The sequence below is a fragment of the Mustela nivalis genome, assembly GCF_964662115.1.
Source record: "Mustela nivalis genome assembly, chromosome: 14".
NCBI lineage: Eukaryota > Metazoa > Chordata > Mammalia > Carnivora > Mustelidae > Mustela > Mustela nivalis.
This window is the reverse complement of record NC_139033.1, coordinates 14,476,524-14,492,955: the sequence shown is the minus strand read 5'-3', so window position 1 is coordinate 14,492,955 and position 16,432 is coordinate 14,476,524. Positions and strand designations below refer to the sequence as shown.

General features: G+C 52.4%; 1 long non-coding RNA gene across 1 annotated transcript in view; it reads right to left on the bottom strand.

Annotated features, from left to right (window-relative positions):
* The window catches only part of LOC309847823, a 243,159-nt gene extending 233,425 nt beyond the window's left edge, over nucleotides 1-9,734 (bottom strand). Inside the window, exons 1-2 of the long non-coding RNA XR_014302645.1 lie at nucleotides 9,398-9,734; nucleotides 2,692-8,834 (exon numbers count right to left, since the gene is read on the bottom strand). This is a non-coding gene — a long non-coding RNA (uncharacterized lncRNA). The remainder of the gene's footprint in view (nucleotides 1-2,691; nucleotides 8,835-9,397) is intronic.
* Between the last annotated feature and the right edge of the window lie 6,698 nt (nucleotides 9,735-16,432).

Here is a 16,432-nt window from a genome sequence, read left to right as displayed (position 1 = left end):
TCATATAGGATGAGTCAGCACAAGGTTCCTCCCCTCCCCCACTCTCTCCATGTATTTTATTTATTTATTTATTTATTTTTTTAAAAGATTATTTATTTATTTATTTGACAGAGAGAGATGACAAGCAGGCAGAGAGGCAGGCAGAAAGAGAGGAGGAAGCAGGCTCCCCGCCGAGCAGAGAGCCCGATGCGGGGCTCGATCCCAGGACCCTGGGATCACGACCTGAGCCGAAGGCAGCGGCTTAACCCACTGAGCCACCCAGGCGCCCCTATTTTATTTATTTTTAAAGAAGATTATTTATATATTTATTTTTGCGAGGGAGAGAGTGAGTGCGCGTGTGTGCCCAGGAGCTTGAGAGGGGGGGTAAGGGGGAGGGCAGAGGAGGAAGCGCTCCCACTGAGTGGGGAGCCCAGCGCAGGTCTCAGTCCTGGGACCCTGGGATCATGACCTGAGCCAAAGGCAGAGGCTTACCCGACTGAGCCTCCCAGGGGCCCCCATAAATATTTTAAATAGACTTTTTCTAGTTCTGGATTCACAGCACCTTCACTCCTTTTTTTGGCCGAGCTACATTCTGTTGTGTATCTAACACTCATTTTGTTTATCCATTCTTCCCTTGACAGACACTTGGGCTTCTCCCACATTTCGGCTCCTGTGGACTGGGACGCCATGAGCAGGGGGTGTGCAAATGTCTGTTCATATCCCTGTTTAGGGGGCCCAGGCTTCTGTCCCCGCTGCCTACCATGTCAGTAAGTTGGGGCCCCCTGCAAGGGGGGGTGCACCCAAGGGAGTAACTTGGGCTTGGGTGAAGGCCAGTCCTTGGAGAATGATACAACTGAGCCCCTCACAGCCAATGCTCATGGCAGCCAAGCAGGGGAGCGTGGCCAGGAAAGGGAATTGGGTTTGGGGTCTCAGGGGTGTGTCCTGCGCTTCCCGCACTTCTCACCTGCCTCTTTGGCCTCCCGAGGACTTACCACCTTGATATCTGCAGGAAGGCACTTCCTTCCTCGTTACGCGGCTCCCCTCTCTAGAGAGTGAGGTCAGGAGCCCGGCACTGCATCTGTTTTGCTCCTGATGGGTACTAGGGCTCCGTAAGTGTGTGACAGATGAACGGGTGACACGTGCTGAGCCCTGTGCCACGCATTGTGCGCACACGATCTCTTAGAATCCTCACGGTGAGTCTGGGATGTAGGCGTTGTGATGATCCCTCTTTCACAGAAGGGGAAACTGAGGCTGGGGATGTTCAGTGAATTCCCCACGGTCTCAAGCCATAGGAGCGTCAGAGCAGGGACACGCTGGTCTCACACCCACCTCAATGGGAGTGCTCTGCCACGCTGAGGGAGCCCAAACTAAGAATTTTAAAATATTTCACTGAGGAAAGTTACCCAGAAGGTGCGCAGATCTTCAGTGCGCAGTCTGATGGCTTCTGGCACATTTACACAAATGTCATTGGCACCTTGATCAAGAGGTGGAAGGTTTCAACCAATGGGAAGGTTCCCCAGGACCCCTCTCACCACAGATCCCTTGTACCCGTCTGGAACCACCACGCTGGCTTCATTTGCATAACACGGAGAGCCCCTCCTGTTCCTGGAAGGCAACAGTTTGTTCTTTGTTGTTTCTGTGTGGTTTTCCGTGGCATGACTAGATCGCAGTTGGTTTGTCATCCTGGTGCTGATGGACCTCTGGGCTCTTTTCCTTTTCTGGCAATTTCAGGTAAAGCTGTTGTGGGTGGTCTTGGCTACGTCTGCCAGTTAAGGTTTGGTTTGCTTCTCTTGGGAGAATATCTGGGAGCGGGAGTGCTGGGTCATAGACTAGGCACGGAGCCCTGACGGTTTTCTAACGTCGTGGTACCAGGTTTCACTGCCACCTGCTTTATGCTGCCCCATAGCTGTATGCTCACTTGGCACTGCCACCCGCAGGTACCCACGTTTGATGTAACATGGCACCCAAACATTGTTCCGATGTGTACCTGTCCAATCAGGGTCCAATTGGGAAAGCAGAAACCACTCTGGGTGTTTCAACAGAAGGAACTGAACGTGGGGAGTTGGTTGCAGAGGTGATGGGGAAGCCGAGAAGCCTGGAGTCGGCCCGGTGATCGGCGAAGGCGGGAAGCCGCTGCCAGTGCGAGACCCAGAGGGACGAATGGAGGAGGCAGTGGTACCAGAACCGGGGGCGAGGGTCCCCCCAAGGGAAGCAGAGCTTCAGCAGAGCGTTTTGGCAGGAGCTGGAGGTGCAGAAAAGACGGAGAGATGGAGGAAACCACCCCTGGAGAGAGAGATGGAGAGATACCTGGGGTCCTCGCTTAGTCCCACCCTCCAATTCCAACGGGCACCTCCCATTGGCTGATCCCGAGTGGAAGCCAGCTGATTGGACAGCCCAGCAAATGAGGATGGGGGCGCAGGTGAGCAGGCACGGGAGACCCTGGCGGTGTAGCACAGTCTTCGGGATGCTCCACGGCTTACCTTATGGGCGATTTAAGAGACTTTTAAGGATAATTTTGGTTATGTTAAATTTTTTTTTTTAACTTCACAGTTCAGTTTAGAACTGAATCCACCGATAGAGTCTCTACTGATATTCAAAGTCTGGCTTGTTAGGGAGCTCACCTCTTTGGCCGGGTGTCAGCTGGTCTCCTGTGACAGTCCCCGCCCAAGATGCCTGAGAAAGCAGTGAGCTATGCTCTCTTCACAGGAGGACTGAAGGGTCCTGCCGAGGTGCCTGGGCTGAAAGCCGTCAGCCTAGGTTTACTTCCCAAGCCAGACCTTGGGGGACTGGTTAGAGTGTGTTCCTGACTGCTAGCGTACCTTTAGTCATGGGCCGATGGATTTTCGCTGGCACGCGGCTCAGTTTTTAAAAAAAATTTTTTTTTGAATAGCTACATATCTATCGTAATGTGTATGGGAGAAAAATAAAATAGCACATATGTCTTTGGGCAATATTGGAGGAAAAACATCTCCCCAAAGACCCACAGAGTCCCTGGGGGTCCAGTATTTGCACATAAATTCTCGTGAAGTGTCGCTGCAGCTCTAGGGGAGCACGTATTCAGAGGAATGAACTTAGTGGGAATAAGAAAGTGGTTTTTATGACTGCCTATTGTTTCTGGAGACATTCTGTGTAAGAGAAGCAGTAGACACTCCCAGGAGCGATGCCCGCCCACTCCAGGTTTGGAAGCTGGGCGGGAGGGAGGGGTAGAGGGTGCTGGGTGTGTTCGTGGGAGGAGGAGGGATTTAGCTCGGTGTGCAACCTTTCATTTCTGTAAAAAGAGAGATCTGAAGCAAATTTGGCAAAATGTTAATATGTGTTTAATCCTAGCAGTTGGAGATAGACAATCTGTTACATTATTGACTTTACCCTTTGTGTGTTGGAAATAGTTTGCTATTTCCGAGATATGAGGAAAGTGAGTTTGGAGTAGGGCGGGTGTAATAACTGTTGGAGTCTGGTTTGTTACTTGAAATATTTTTCCCCAAGTGGGGAATACCAGACATGTTAGAAGGATCTGAATCACACTATATGTACACATGGTTGAAATATACAAGCATAGTAGAGTCCCTCTGTCACCACCTCTGTGATCAGTGCTAAGGCTTCAGGAACATCCTCAAAAAAGATCACCTCCTTGCAACAAAAACAAGGCCACCGGGAGGCTATCCCAACCTCCCTTGAAAACCAGTGACTTTACTGCCGTTATGAGTTAGGAAAATATTTGACAGCGAACCCCTGTAATGGGGACTTTAAAAAAAAAAAAAGAAGAAGTTTACTTCTCAGAGGTTAACAAAATCAGGAGGAAGTTATGGCTTCCTTCTTAAGGTCTAAGAGGGCTGCTGTTGCTCCAGCCATCTCATCTGAATTCCAACCAGCAGAAAAGAGGAAGTCTAGAAGTTGGCCATTCTTCCTCCCTGTAAGGATGCTCTCCAGACACTGACCATACCACTTCCACTTACATCTCAGTGGCCAATGCTGTGGGGTTTGGCCATACCCATCTTCAAGGGAGCCTGGGAAATGTCCTCTATTCCCACCAACTGTGTGCCCAGCTAAAAGTCAGGGTTTCTCTTACTAAGGAAGAGGGGTCATTAGATACTGGGGAACAGCTAGAGTGCTCTCTGCCATCGGGCTGTGGGGGTGGGAGGCCTGCCTCCCAAGAAAGGGTCCTGGGCCCCTGCCCTGTCACGGCCTCATCTGGCCCGGAGCTCAGGTAGGGACCTGGAGGGACCTGGCAGCCCCGTTTTGCCCACCACACGGTTCTTTGCCAAGTTCTTTGGTTGGCTCTAATGCTGGGATTTTGCTCCCTCACCCAGGGCATATGGAGAAAATTCAGGGATCTTTCAATAGAAATGAAGGAATTTTTTTTACCCCTGCATAAAAATAATAGGTACTCATTATATTAAGCAGAAAAGAGAAAATCGAAATGTGGAAATGTGAAAGATTTACTCCAAGTTCCACCATCCAAAGATAATCAGTGCGATTCACACGGGGGATTCTCCCTTCTAGACTTATATCTGTATGTAATTTCTGCTTCTCTTTGTAGCCTGGTTATAATCATATGGTGTGTATGCTTTTTATTTGATCTTTTTATGCTGCCTCTTTGCAGCCCTGGTGAAAATGGCTGCATTCTGTTCCAGCCCGTGGCTGGGTTTCTCAGTTTGGTGGGGTAATGGGGCCTGTCCTCTGTTTATTCTCTCGTCCCTACTCCACTGTCCTCACTCTACCTTGAGCGAGACGTGTCTACGCCTTTTGCCTCCGGGAAGAGATATGGCAGAGACAGCCTTCAAGTCACCTTGGGAGCCCTTCGAGCATGGGTTTCCAAAGTGGGATAGCACGGGGTGGCCCAGGAGGACCCGCTGGGGAGCAGAGAGACTGTCCCGAGCAGTTTCCCCAACCCCGGTCCCTGTTATCTGTTTGCTCTCTTGCTTTCCCCGCCAGGAGCTGGAAGCCAAAAATTCACCTTCCCAGTCTTCCTGGCAGCAAGGGTGGCCCTGTGACACTTCTCTCTCATGAAAGTCAAGCAGAAGCTGGCTGGGAATTTCTGGGAGAGCCTTCGCTTCTCCACCAGCCCCGCCCTTCCTCCCTCCCCTTCCCACGATTTGTCCTCACCCAATAAGAACTGTCTGTGGCCTGGGAGCCTGAGCCCTCCAATGCGCCACAGTCACCACCACGCCCTTTTGCTCCCCATCACTGTGGCTGGTCACCTACCATTCCTCCTTCGACTGTCGGCTCCTGGAGAGCAGGGATGCGTCTCTTCTTTTCAGTGCTCTGTTCTCATGGGGCCCAGATCAGTGCCTGGTGCAGAGCATTGTGCTTAGTAATCTTTGCTGAGTGACTGATCCCATCTGAGCCGCTGTGGTGTGTATGCTCAGCTTGGTTAACATTTTTCAGTTACCTGCTGGGTCCAAGGAGGCATTTGATTTTACAAGCCTATGTGGAAGGGCCGCTTTTTCCTTTGTCAAAGTAGAAAGGATCATAATGATCCCTGACCTCTGAGCAAGACCTTAAAGGCTCCACACCCCCAAAGGCAGCATAACTTAGTAAGAACAGAGGCTGACAAATTTTCCGGTAAAGGGCCAAATGTAAATATTTCTGGATTTCTGGGCCACACTGTGTTTTGGTTACAACTTCTCCATTTTACCAGCATAGCAAGAAAATAGTCACGGACAATATGTAAATGAATGGGCCTGGCTGGCTTTGTGTCGATAAAACTTTATCGACAAAAACAAGCAGTGGGCCAGATTTGGCCCCGAGGGCTGTAGTTTGCTGACCCCTGGTTTAGAGTGTGGATTCTAGATCCAGACAGCCTGGGTTCAAGCCAGTTCACCAGTGGTGCAACTTCAGGCAATTTACAGAATCTTTCTGTGAGTCAGTGTCTGCATCTATCACATAAAAAGGGTGTGTCATTCCAGGTCCAACAGGAGATCGTGTTTCCCTTGGATGGTCCAGGGAAGGAGCTCTTCAGGGACGTGGGCGGAGTGAAGCGTAAAGGGGTTGGCAATAGCAGGTTTGGTTTCCTCTCCTGGGTCTGAGGGGCAGAGAGGAGAAATGGTGTATAATCAGGCGGTGAGCTCCGGAGTCCTAGAGGAGGAGGCTGCTGGCAGAAGCTGCGGTCCAGGAAGATGGAGCCGTTGTCAGAACTGGATGAGATGAAGGACCTGGAGGAACGAACACTCCGACCTCCCTCTCCTCCTGCCAACCCTGCCCCTCCGCCCGCCGCCAGTCTCCTGCTGTTTCCTTGCACTGGGAAGCCCGGCTGAAAACCAGAGGGCTCCAGGGTCAGCCTCCTGGTGCATAGAGCCCAGTGGGGTATGCCTGTCAAGGGCAAACAGAATATCCAGCACTGTGACTGGTAATGACATTATAATGATGATTTTTAAAAATACACCTGTCTGATGTTTGTACGTCCAAGTTCATAGCCTTCCTCACCATGGTCAAAAGGGTTAGCCACCCGAGCCTCCCTCAGATAATAAGTGGAGAAGCAAAATGCGGTTTATCGGTCCAGGGGAGCAGTAATCAGCCTTGAAACGGAAGGCGAGTCTGACACCTGCTGCGGCGTGGATGGACCCGGAGGACAGCGCACTGAGGGAGAGAGGCCAGCCGCAAACGGACAGCTGCCCTATGGTGAGGGCACTTATGTGAGGGCCCCAGAGGAGTCACACTCAGAGGAGGTCACAGCCACAAGTTCTAGGCAGACATGAACTGTGGAGGACACCCTCTGCCCCAGGCCACGGGGTGAACTTGAGTCAGGCTGGGCACCGCGTTTAGAAGAGTTCTGTGCACCTGCCTGCCGCCGTTCACCATCCTTGTTCCTCCGGAGAAATACTGATCTTCCTCTTGTTTAAGTTGCTGCTTGCGGGTTCTGGTACATGTGCTCCGCTCTGTGCCCCAGGCTGGGCGGAAGCCTGCCCCTCCCCCAAGGATTCTCCTCCACCTCCAGCCCCCCAACTCCCTGTGCCCACCCCACCCCCATTCAGCTGCATAATTCAGTGGGGAGGGCGCACAAGCTCGCAGTAAAACAGAGGAAGCTGCTTCCATTCTGGCTTTCCAACAAGGAGGGCTTAATGAGGCAATTAAGCAGAACTATTTTCTCTTTATCTCCCTCTCCATCTTCCTGCGCCTGTCAGAGCATGGAGACTGAGGGCTCTCAAAGACAGAGGAGTCTATCCTTTTCCCCCATCCCCCCTCCCCCGCTTCAAGAATGAGAGAACAGGACTCAGAGAGGGGCAGTGCTGGGCCAAGGTCACACAGCGAGTTGGTGGGACCAACCACACCCAGGACCCCAGGACCCCAGGACCCCGGCAGGGGAGGGGAGTGGAATGGGGACAGTGCCCCGCTGGAGGGCTCAGGGCCTGGCCAGAGAGCATGGCCCCTCACTCTGAGACCCCTGGACACAGACACCCGTCTGACCAGTTCAGCCAGTTTTTCAAAGGAAGATAAAATCCACATCTGTAAGGAATACCATCTAGTAATTCAAAGTCCTAGAAAACCCAGTGTAGGCCAAATAAAAAAGGCCTTGCTGAAAATGTATGGACCTGGATTCTGGGGTGCCTGTGAGAGTGGATGGGGAGGAGTGTAGGCCCCAGCATGGTGGACACTTGGCTTCTCCTGGTCCCCTGAGTAGTGAGGTGGGATCTTCTTGGACTGTCTACATTAGTGCTCTCTCTCCAAGATTCCCCCTTACAGCCAAAGAGTGTCTAGCAGCCCGGCCAAGCACAGAGTATATGTTGTGCACTGCACAAGGGTGCCCACGAAGAGGTCATCAAAGGTGATCTCAGGCCATGCTTGGTTTGTAATGCTTGTAATGTAATGCATCCACCTTTGTTCCTTGCATCTTTTAGCCTCTAGAGGAGGCCTGCCCCTCATCCATCTTCAGAGCTGGCAACAGCTCCGTTGTATTTGGGGGGAACCCCCCCGTCTTAGTCCATGTGCTGCCTGTGGATCTGACCGTTCCCCTCTCTTCTCCAACTCAAGGTTGAGCAAGAGGCTCAAGCGTGGCTCACAGAGTGGTTCATGATCTTGGCCAGGCCGATGAGAGCTTTACCTGGGATTTGGGTGGGTCCTTTTCTGCAGGGTGGGTAAGCCAATAAGATGACGATCTGGAGCTTCTGGAGGTCCTCCTGCCTCCAGGTATGCAGACCTGGCTTGAGAGCAAAATCTACACAGAAGAAAGGCCAATTGCTATTGACCTTGAGACCTGGATCCAGCTATACCTGAATCTAGCTACACAGGCCCTGAAAGTTTCAGATACTCAGACCATAAAATCCCCTTTTTGGCTTCAGCCAACTCAAATTGGGCTTGTGATTCTTGTTACCAGGAGCGCTGGCTGGTACTCCCGTCTCCAATTTTGAATCCCCAGCCCAACCCTGCAGAACGAACATGCCAAACTTGTGTCAGCCTCACTCACTCTCTTTCCTCTCCTTCTCTCCCCCGCCAGCTATGCTATTGGGTGATACATCCTAATGTATATTTAACAGTGGCTCAAAATCAAATTAATTTAGATTGGTTAATAAACTGTAACATCCGTTTCTAAATCAAGCTACATTTTCCTCTTGAGCAACTAAATTCATGCCTGTTGGTTTAATTTGCTGCTATTGTAATCCTTTTGCGCTGATGAAATTATGGAAAGGTTTCTAGTGAAATTATCCAGATTTGATTAGGGTTGGACATATTAATATTTTTCCTTCCCAGTAGTCTTCGGAGAGAGATTGGCTGCGAGTGTGCGGGCTCCACGTGCTGTGGGCTGCGATCTCAGAAAGCAGACTCGTCCTGTCCCTTGGCCGATGACCCTTCTTTGGGTGTGCATTTATTGAGTGCTGGCTGTATGCAGAGCCCTGGATGTTCATGCTCTCAGTGGATGTCTGAAAGAAGATTTAGAGGTGACTTCCTATGGCGCCCCCCTCCGGTTATAGTGGAACCTCGTGTCTTGTTCATTGTGACTCAAGTACTATGGAAGTAGCTGTTCATGTGCTACATGGTTTGACCTTGAGCTTGAGCTTGACCCTGAAGAATTTCCTGCTGACACAACATACCTCTCTCTAATGCCCCATGGTGAACTGGTGGGGGTGGAGGCGAGAGAGGAAGGAAAGGGGGAAGGTCCAAGCTGGACCCAGCCCCATGGACAGGAGTAAAACAGGCAGGTGGGTCTCCCCCCCCAACACACCCCTACACTCCCTGCTGAGGCTGCCCCGCCTACCTGCCAACTCCATTTGTTCTGGAATGTGCCAGGCCTCACCCCAAATAGCACATCATCTGCAGAGGAATCTGAAGTGGGTTTCCAGGTTCTCTCCTTCAGGAAAGAGTGGGGCGGAAGGGCCCCGGAGCGAAGACTCGTGGTGCATGAGGTCAGGCACAGACAGGCCCTCTAGGAGGGTCCCCCACCTCGAATGTCCAGCCAGTCTGTGGGGAGGGGGTCTGCACTCACTGACATTCCGGTGGGTGATTCCTGAGCCTGGCAGAGTACTCCACTTGGGCGAGCGAGGTAAGCACAGTGTAGGCACAGTCTGCAGCCGCCACACAGGGTGCCTTTCGGATCCCCAGACGGGCAGAGCGAAGTCCCACGGCTGAGCCTTTTTGCCTGTGCTGTTCCCTCTGCTGGGCCAGCCCGTTCCCTGCCTCCTGCCTGCTCCCCTTCATCCCAGGAGCCGAGACCTGAGTCTCTTAGTCCTGGGAGAAGCTTCCATTTCTCCTTGGAATGTGCCCTCCTAGCTCTGGGTGCTTCCCCTTCATAGAGTCAACTGCAGGTGCTAATTGAGCATTATGAAATTATTTCCTCATCCCCGGCTTCCCCAACCCCTGGGCCCCGTCCAGCTGTGAAGCTGACGAGAGGAGGAACCCGTCTTCGTAACCCAGAGTCGCCCTGAGGTCCACGACTGTGTTTAGCTGCCCTTGCACCAAGCTTTATGACCTTGAAGAAGTTCATCGGCACCATTTTTAGAAAAGATTTATTTATTTTTTTGAGTGAGAGAGAGAGAGGGGGAGAGAGCACAAGTGGAGGGGAAAGGGAGAGGGAGAGAAATGCACGGGCAGACTCCTTGCCGGGCAGGGAGCCAGACCCCGGGCTTGAGACCACGACCCGGAGATCGTGACCTGAGCTGAAATGCAGAGTCGGCCGCTCGACTCACTGAGCCACCCAGGCGCCCCCAGTCAGTGCTACTTTAATGTTGGGAGATTTCACACGAAAATCTGGATTTGGGGCCTCTGTTTAAAACAAATCAGAAGCTTTGGTAACCTTGGGCCCTCCGTCCCTCCATGAGGACAGCTGGCGGGAGGCCTTCTTGTCATTCCTTCTTTTGGGATGAGGCCTATGAGAGGTGAGAGGGACAGACGGACAAGACAGGCCTCCCTCGCGGTTCCTTTCCAGCATGCAACCTGGGAGCGTGGTTTGGGGTTTTTTGATATGTTTTGTCTGTTTGTTTTTGACACGGTGGATTCTCAGAGCCTCTGGTGACACCCAGTGACTAACAGACCGGTGGGGACTAAGTGTCTTCCGTCCCAGCTCGGCAAAGCCCATCCAGGCCACTCCGGGCTGGGGGAGGGGTGCTCACCTCCACCCAACGAGGCCTCACCTCTTCTTCAGAAAGAACGTCCTTCTGGAATCCAGGCTGCATGCAGGAGTTGCTCCAGGAAGGGAATTTTGACATTCATCAGACGTCATTATTTCCTTAAGTGAAATATTTAAACAGAGCTTCAAAGAATCCAACAAAAGAAAAGGAGTTTTAGGCGAAATACACACACACACACACACACACACACACACACCGCATTCTTTCCTCAAAACATAAGCTGGAAGGATTTTATCTGTTCTCAGAGGGAAAACTCAAGAGGTTTAATTTAAAACTTGGGCGGGCTCGTGGCTTTTCAATGGGGCTGATTGCTCCATAGTCAAGGAATGAGATAATAAGAAAACGTTTTCCAGCCAGTGTTTGGTTTGGCTTCAGAAATTCAGACCCGGCGTCCTTCCGAGAGCTTTCGGGCCCGGAGCGACGCTGGGCTGGTGTCTGCCCTGGTCAGAGAGCAGATGTGCAGGGGCAGGGATGCGGTCCGCGAGGCAGGAGGGCATGCAGGCCGAAGGAGGGGCTTGTGCGCATGCGTGCGCCCGGGAGGCCTGGTTACCAACCCCGCCCACTTGTCACCCAGCCCCGGGGTGCCCGGAACCCTGGGGACCGTGCAACAGACAGACTGAGCCTCTGGAAGCCCCTTGACGTGGCAGCCTCGTTTGATCTCTCAGGGTTCAGAGCGCTCCCCCTCGTCTTCGTCCGCCTGCTGGTTGGGGGATCCGGACCAGCCCTCTCAGGAGTGCAGGCTGCACAGGCCCGTCTTCGCGGGATTCCTCCTGCGTGGGTTTCATCAGGTGGAAGCGAGCCCAATGACCACCGACCGTGTTGGTGTGAAAGTCCACGACCGCTTCTCCCCTTCGCTTTGCGTCTCTCATTCTGGTCCTGGCTCTCCGGGGAAAATGCTCATTTCTAGGACAACAGGGCGTCCCAGGGTCCGAACTCAGGGAGAAGGGAAACCCGCCAGGACTAAAGCTTTTGTTCTCAGAAGCAGGCTTTCGGGGAGGGAGAGGCTGCCTGGTGGGCGGCTGGGCAGGAAGGGAGCGCCACTGGGTCCTCCCCCCACCATGGTCTCAATTCAGACGCAGCACATCCCTCTGCGAACCTGGCTCATCAGTGGCCTGGTCCTGCCCCGCACGATGCCCCCAGGACTGCGGACACCCACCGGGGAAGGTGAGGCCTGATCTCACAGAGGGCGCCTCTCAAAAGGCTGCTGACTTTTGGAGACCGCCCCCCTCCCCACCACCAAAGGCTTTCTCTCCTCAAGAATTTTCTCCGAGGAGCCCTGCCTCTCACCTACCTGAGGTCCGGCCCTAACTGTGCCCCAGCTCTCCCCCACCAACACCCATCCTTATCCTTAACCTTATCCTCCTGGGAGGCCAGGCAGCTGGAGGCCAACTTCGGCTCTCCTGGTGGCTGTCCCAACCTCCCCTTGGCCGCTCAGCCCTGCTGAGGTCTCCAGAGCCAGCCTGCCCTCCTGAGCGACACCGGTAGCCCCCCGTGGTGAGATGCCGGAGAACTCCAGCCTCTGTCAAGGGCTTCCCCCATGTTGAACCTGTCCAGCTCTCTGCAACCCACCGGGTGGGCGGCAGGGACGCTTCTCTCTGGTTTCTGGGGGTTGCCGGCAATCCCCGGCCTCGTGGCCTGCATCACTGGCTGTCCTCTCTGCGTCCCTGCGCGGTCACAGGGTCTTCTTGCCCACCGGCCAGTCATTGGCTTCAGGGCCCACTCTAACCCAGCGGGATCTCGACTTGACTTGATACCATCACCAGAGACCCTGTTTCCAAACTAAGATCACACTCCCAGGTTCCGGGCCGACATGGATTTGCAGGGGAGGACCCAACTCGACCCTGTGTTCTCCCCATGGAGAAAACGTCTGTTTTCCCATGCCATCCTTGCTGCAACCCATGGATGCACTCATGGCCACGGCCACAGCTCACATTCCCACGGCAGGGAGGAGAGAGCGGAGGCTTGGAGTCATGAAGAGACGAGTGTCCACTGTTAAGCGGCTGGAGGAAAGATGACGTTGTGATCCGAACCCAGAGCAGCCGGACTCCAGAGCTCTCTGGGTCTCTGGAAACCTCTGCCATGTCTGACCCTCCAAGCACTTAACCCAAGAGCAGCCCAGGGCAGAGTGAGACTCCTGTGGCTTGCCAAGCTCATTTCTTTGGGGCACTTATTTCTCCTTCCGAACAGACAGACCGGCCAGCCCATGGCGGGGGCACAAGGGACTGAAGGTTGATCTGGGCAAATCCGTGGAGACAACACAGAGCGTGGGGCACCAGGCGGGAAGACGGGCCACGGGAGCACCTGCTTGGAGCTCCGAGGTCTGCTTTGGGGTGAAGATGGAGTTGTGCACTTTACCACGCTTACTTTTATGTGAGTTTTACCTAGAATTTTTTTCTTGCCTTCATATTTTTCCTTTATCAAAAATCTCACTACTAGAGTTAGACTTCGGTCTCAAAGTGATGGAAAGGCCACCAGGAAAGGTGGTTGGAAAGGTTTCATTGGAGACGCGGTGTCCCAGGAGACCCCAGAATGTCTCCTGAGAGGTGGGGAGAGGGTCCCAAATACTACCAGAGCGGGGGCTGGGTTCTCTCACCAGCCAGCTGTCCCTGTACAAAGCAGGGGGAAGGGGTGCCAGACAGGTGAGTTTAATGGGTGTTTCCGGGAAAGGCATATAGAAAAAGGGAGGGTAGCTGGGGAGGCAGAAGGTTGACGTCTATCTTCTTCTACTGTTTCGGCTGCTGGCCAGTCCAGCACACCCCTGTCCTCAGTCCATCAACTGTCCCCAAGCCCCTACCCTTCCCCCTGCCCCAGGGGAGTGGGGTGGCTGAACTGTCAGCCCCAGGAGCCCAGCTTCCTGTGTATTTGCTGAAAGGCCTGATACAGCAATAGCTCAATTTTATTGATCGTGTCAATGGCAATAATTCAAGAAAGCTATTTAAATTCACGGGAGGAAGCCAGAGCAATTATCCGCGTCTGCATCAGGTTCTTCATCATTTTTGTTGTTGGCTATTGAGCACGGAGACAGACATTTTGTGTAAGGCTGATGTGGCAGCACAGGGGCTGGGGAGGGCTGGGGCTCTGTTTGCAGCCCGGGGGAGAGAAAAATCATAATAAACAGTTCGCCAGATATAAATCTATATGCACAAAGGTTTACGGGGCGTTATCACGGGGCGTGCGGGCACCCAGTGGTTTAAATTCATTTTGTCCCTAATCCCAGCCAAATCCCCTTGGCATATTCCCGCAGTCCCTATTTTAGCACATAATAACATTGTGATTTGTGATGGAGCCGGTGATTTTTTTTTTTTTCAGTCTTTCCCCTGTAGTTAAACTTTAATGAAAGCTTAAATCACACCGGAATTCTCGTGGGTGACAAGCAGATGAGATCGGTAGAAGGCACGGCGAGTCTGGCTGGGCGGGCTGGGAGGTGGGGGGCGTGGTGAGAGGGGAGAGGACCCACACCCCTGCCACCACAGTGCCTGGCGCCCCATCCCACAGCATCCTCCCTGGGCAGGCGTCATGATGAATTCAGTTCTAAACCCCTGGCTCCTGGCACAGCGCCTGGTACACAGCAGGTGCTCAATGAATAATTGAACAAATGAATGAGCTGGGTGGGTTGCTTACTTTATGGCGTGGTTGGCCCAACTCCGTTGCTCCTGAATATCATGATGTCACGGTATTTTCTCTGTCTGTGCTGGACATCTTCTGTTTCCCTCTCTAGATCTGCTCTCCAACGCGTTTCCATTCTGATCCGTACCGGGTGACTCATGTGGGCATTATCCCCTGGGGTCCTCAGCCCTCTAGTGTCTCGGGGGAGCCAGCGGATGGGAGGCACCAGCTGCAGGCGGGTGGTGGGCAAAGAAAGAGGCCAGGGTACTTATTCCCCAGCTTTCTGCCTGCTTGCCTCGGATTGACGGCGTCTCTCCTTTTGCGAGGCTGTTATTGGGGGGGGGGGGGCTCCTCTAGCTCCCCACTTCAGGTTCCAATAATGCTCCTCACCTTGCTGTTGGGGGTGAAGGTGGGGGTTGGGAGAAGCTTTACCAGGCCCTGCCCATACTTTTACAAACGGGCGCTTTGCTGGCTTTTCTCCATTTCCCACCGGAGGGTGCCCTCTGGTCTTTATAGGGATCCTAGTGATACCGTAGTGAAGCCATTGTATTCTAGTGATTACCCTTTTTAAAATAAGTTCACATGTATTCACTCAAGCACCCAGTTTGTCTTGAGGCAGGTCGTCCTTTCTTGAAGTGACCCATCGGACTGGCAGCCTCGTTATTACCCAGAGCTCATTAGAAATGTGAATTCTGGGACCCCACCCACCCGGACCTGCTGAGTCATGCTCCCAAGGTGGGCTCAGCTGTCTGTGTTTTCACAAATCCTCCAGGGGATTTTGGACTCACACTCAAGCCAAGAACAGCGGCTTGGATAATTCCCACAAATCATAGGTTTGGTGTGTGTGATCCACACTGCTGGTTGCCTTCCTAATATCCATTCTCTCTTTTTTTAAAAAAAAAAACTAATAAAACCATAATTTCGTTTAAGACAGTAGTGTGTCTAGTTTAAACTCTACCTTTCCAGCTTCCTCTGCAAATACGGGACTGCCCACGACACCGTTCTGGCCAAAGAGATGTAAGTAGATGTCATTGGTGGCACTTCTGTGAAAGCTCTTTAGTAAGTGGAGAGGGGCAGGTGGGTGGCTCATTCGGTTGAGTGTCTGGTTCTTGTTTCAGCTCGAGTCAGGTCTCAGGGACTTGGGATTGAGCCCTGCTTTGGTCTCCCCACTTGGCGGGGAATCTGCTTGTCTTACTCTCTCTCTCTCTCTCTCTGCCCCTCCCCCTGCTTGCACTCTCTCTCTCTAAAATGAGTGAATTAAACTTCTTTTTTTAAAAAGTGGAGAGTAGGGGCACCTGGGTGGCTCAGTGGGTTAAGCTGCTGCCTTCGGCTCAGGTCATGATCTCAGGGTCCTGGGATCGAGTCCCGCATCGGGCTCTCTGCTCATCGGGGAGCCTGCTTCCCTCTCTCTCTCTCTGCCTGCCTCTCTGCCTACTTGTGATCTCTCTCTGTCAAATAAATAAATAAAATCTTTTTTAAAAAAAAGTGGAGAGTAGGGGTACCTGGGTGGCTCAGTTGGTTAAGCGTTTGCCTTCTGCTTAGGTCATAATCCCAGGGTCCTGGGATCGAGCCTCATGTCAGGCTTCCTGCTTGATGGGGAGCCTGCTTCTCCTTTTCTTCCCTGGTTGTGCTTTCTGTCTCTATCTCTGTCTGTCTCTCTCAAATAAATAATAGAATCCTTTAAAAAAAAAAAAGTGGAGAGTAGGGGTGGGGAGCAGAAGCTGGTACAGATGTTTTGCCCTTGGCTCTTTCCCCTCTTTGTGCCTGGAATTACGATGCAATGCTGGAGGTAGAGCAGCTACCTTGTGACCATAAGTGACCATTAGAATGAAAGATTTTAGATAAAAGCCTGAATCCCAATGGCATGGTGCGGGTGTCTCTTAACAAAAAAGACAGCTTATTTGGGGAAGCCGCTGTTATTTAGTTTTCTCATATAGGTAGCCAAAGGCAATTCCTAGTTAAAATAAGTACACAACTGTGACAATAAAAAGTGTTCATCTGTGTGTACCACTCCAAATTGTCTTGCAGGTCACAAAACCTGCTTGAATGAGAATTTCATTGGTAAGGGCAAGATGGCACCATAGATGGGTAAAAGGAGGCTTGCCTGACACAGAGCTGGGTACACAGCAGATTCTGGGTTTTATGTATGTGTTTGTACCTACATCCTGGCAAAGAGGATTTGAAAAATCTTCTGGAGTCAAGTTAAGCTGAAATTACTCTGGAAGAGGAACCAAGGAGACCCGGGTGGTCTCAAATGACATTTTCCCCATCATCATCAGCATTGTCAT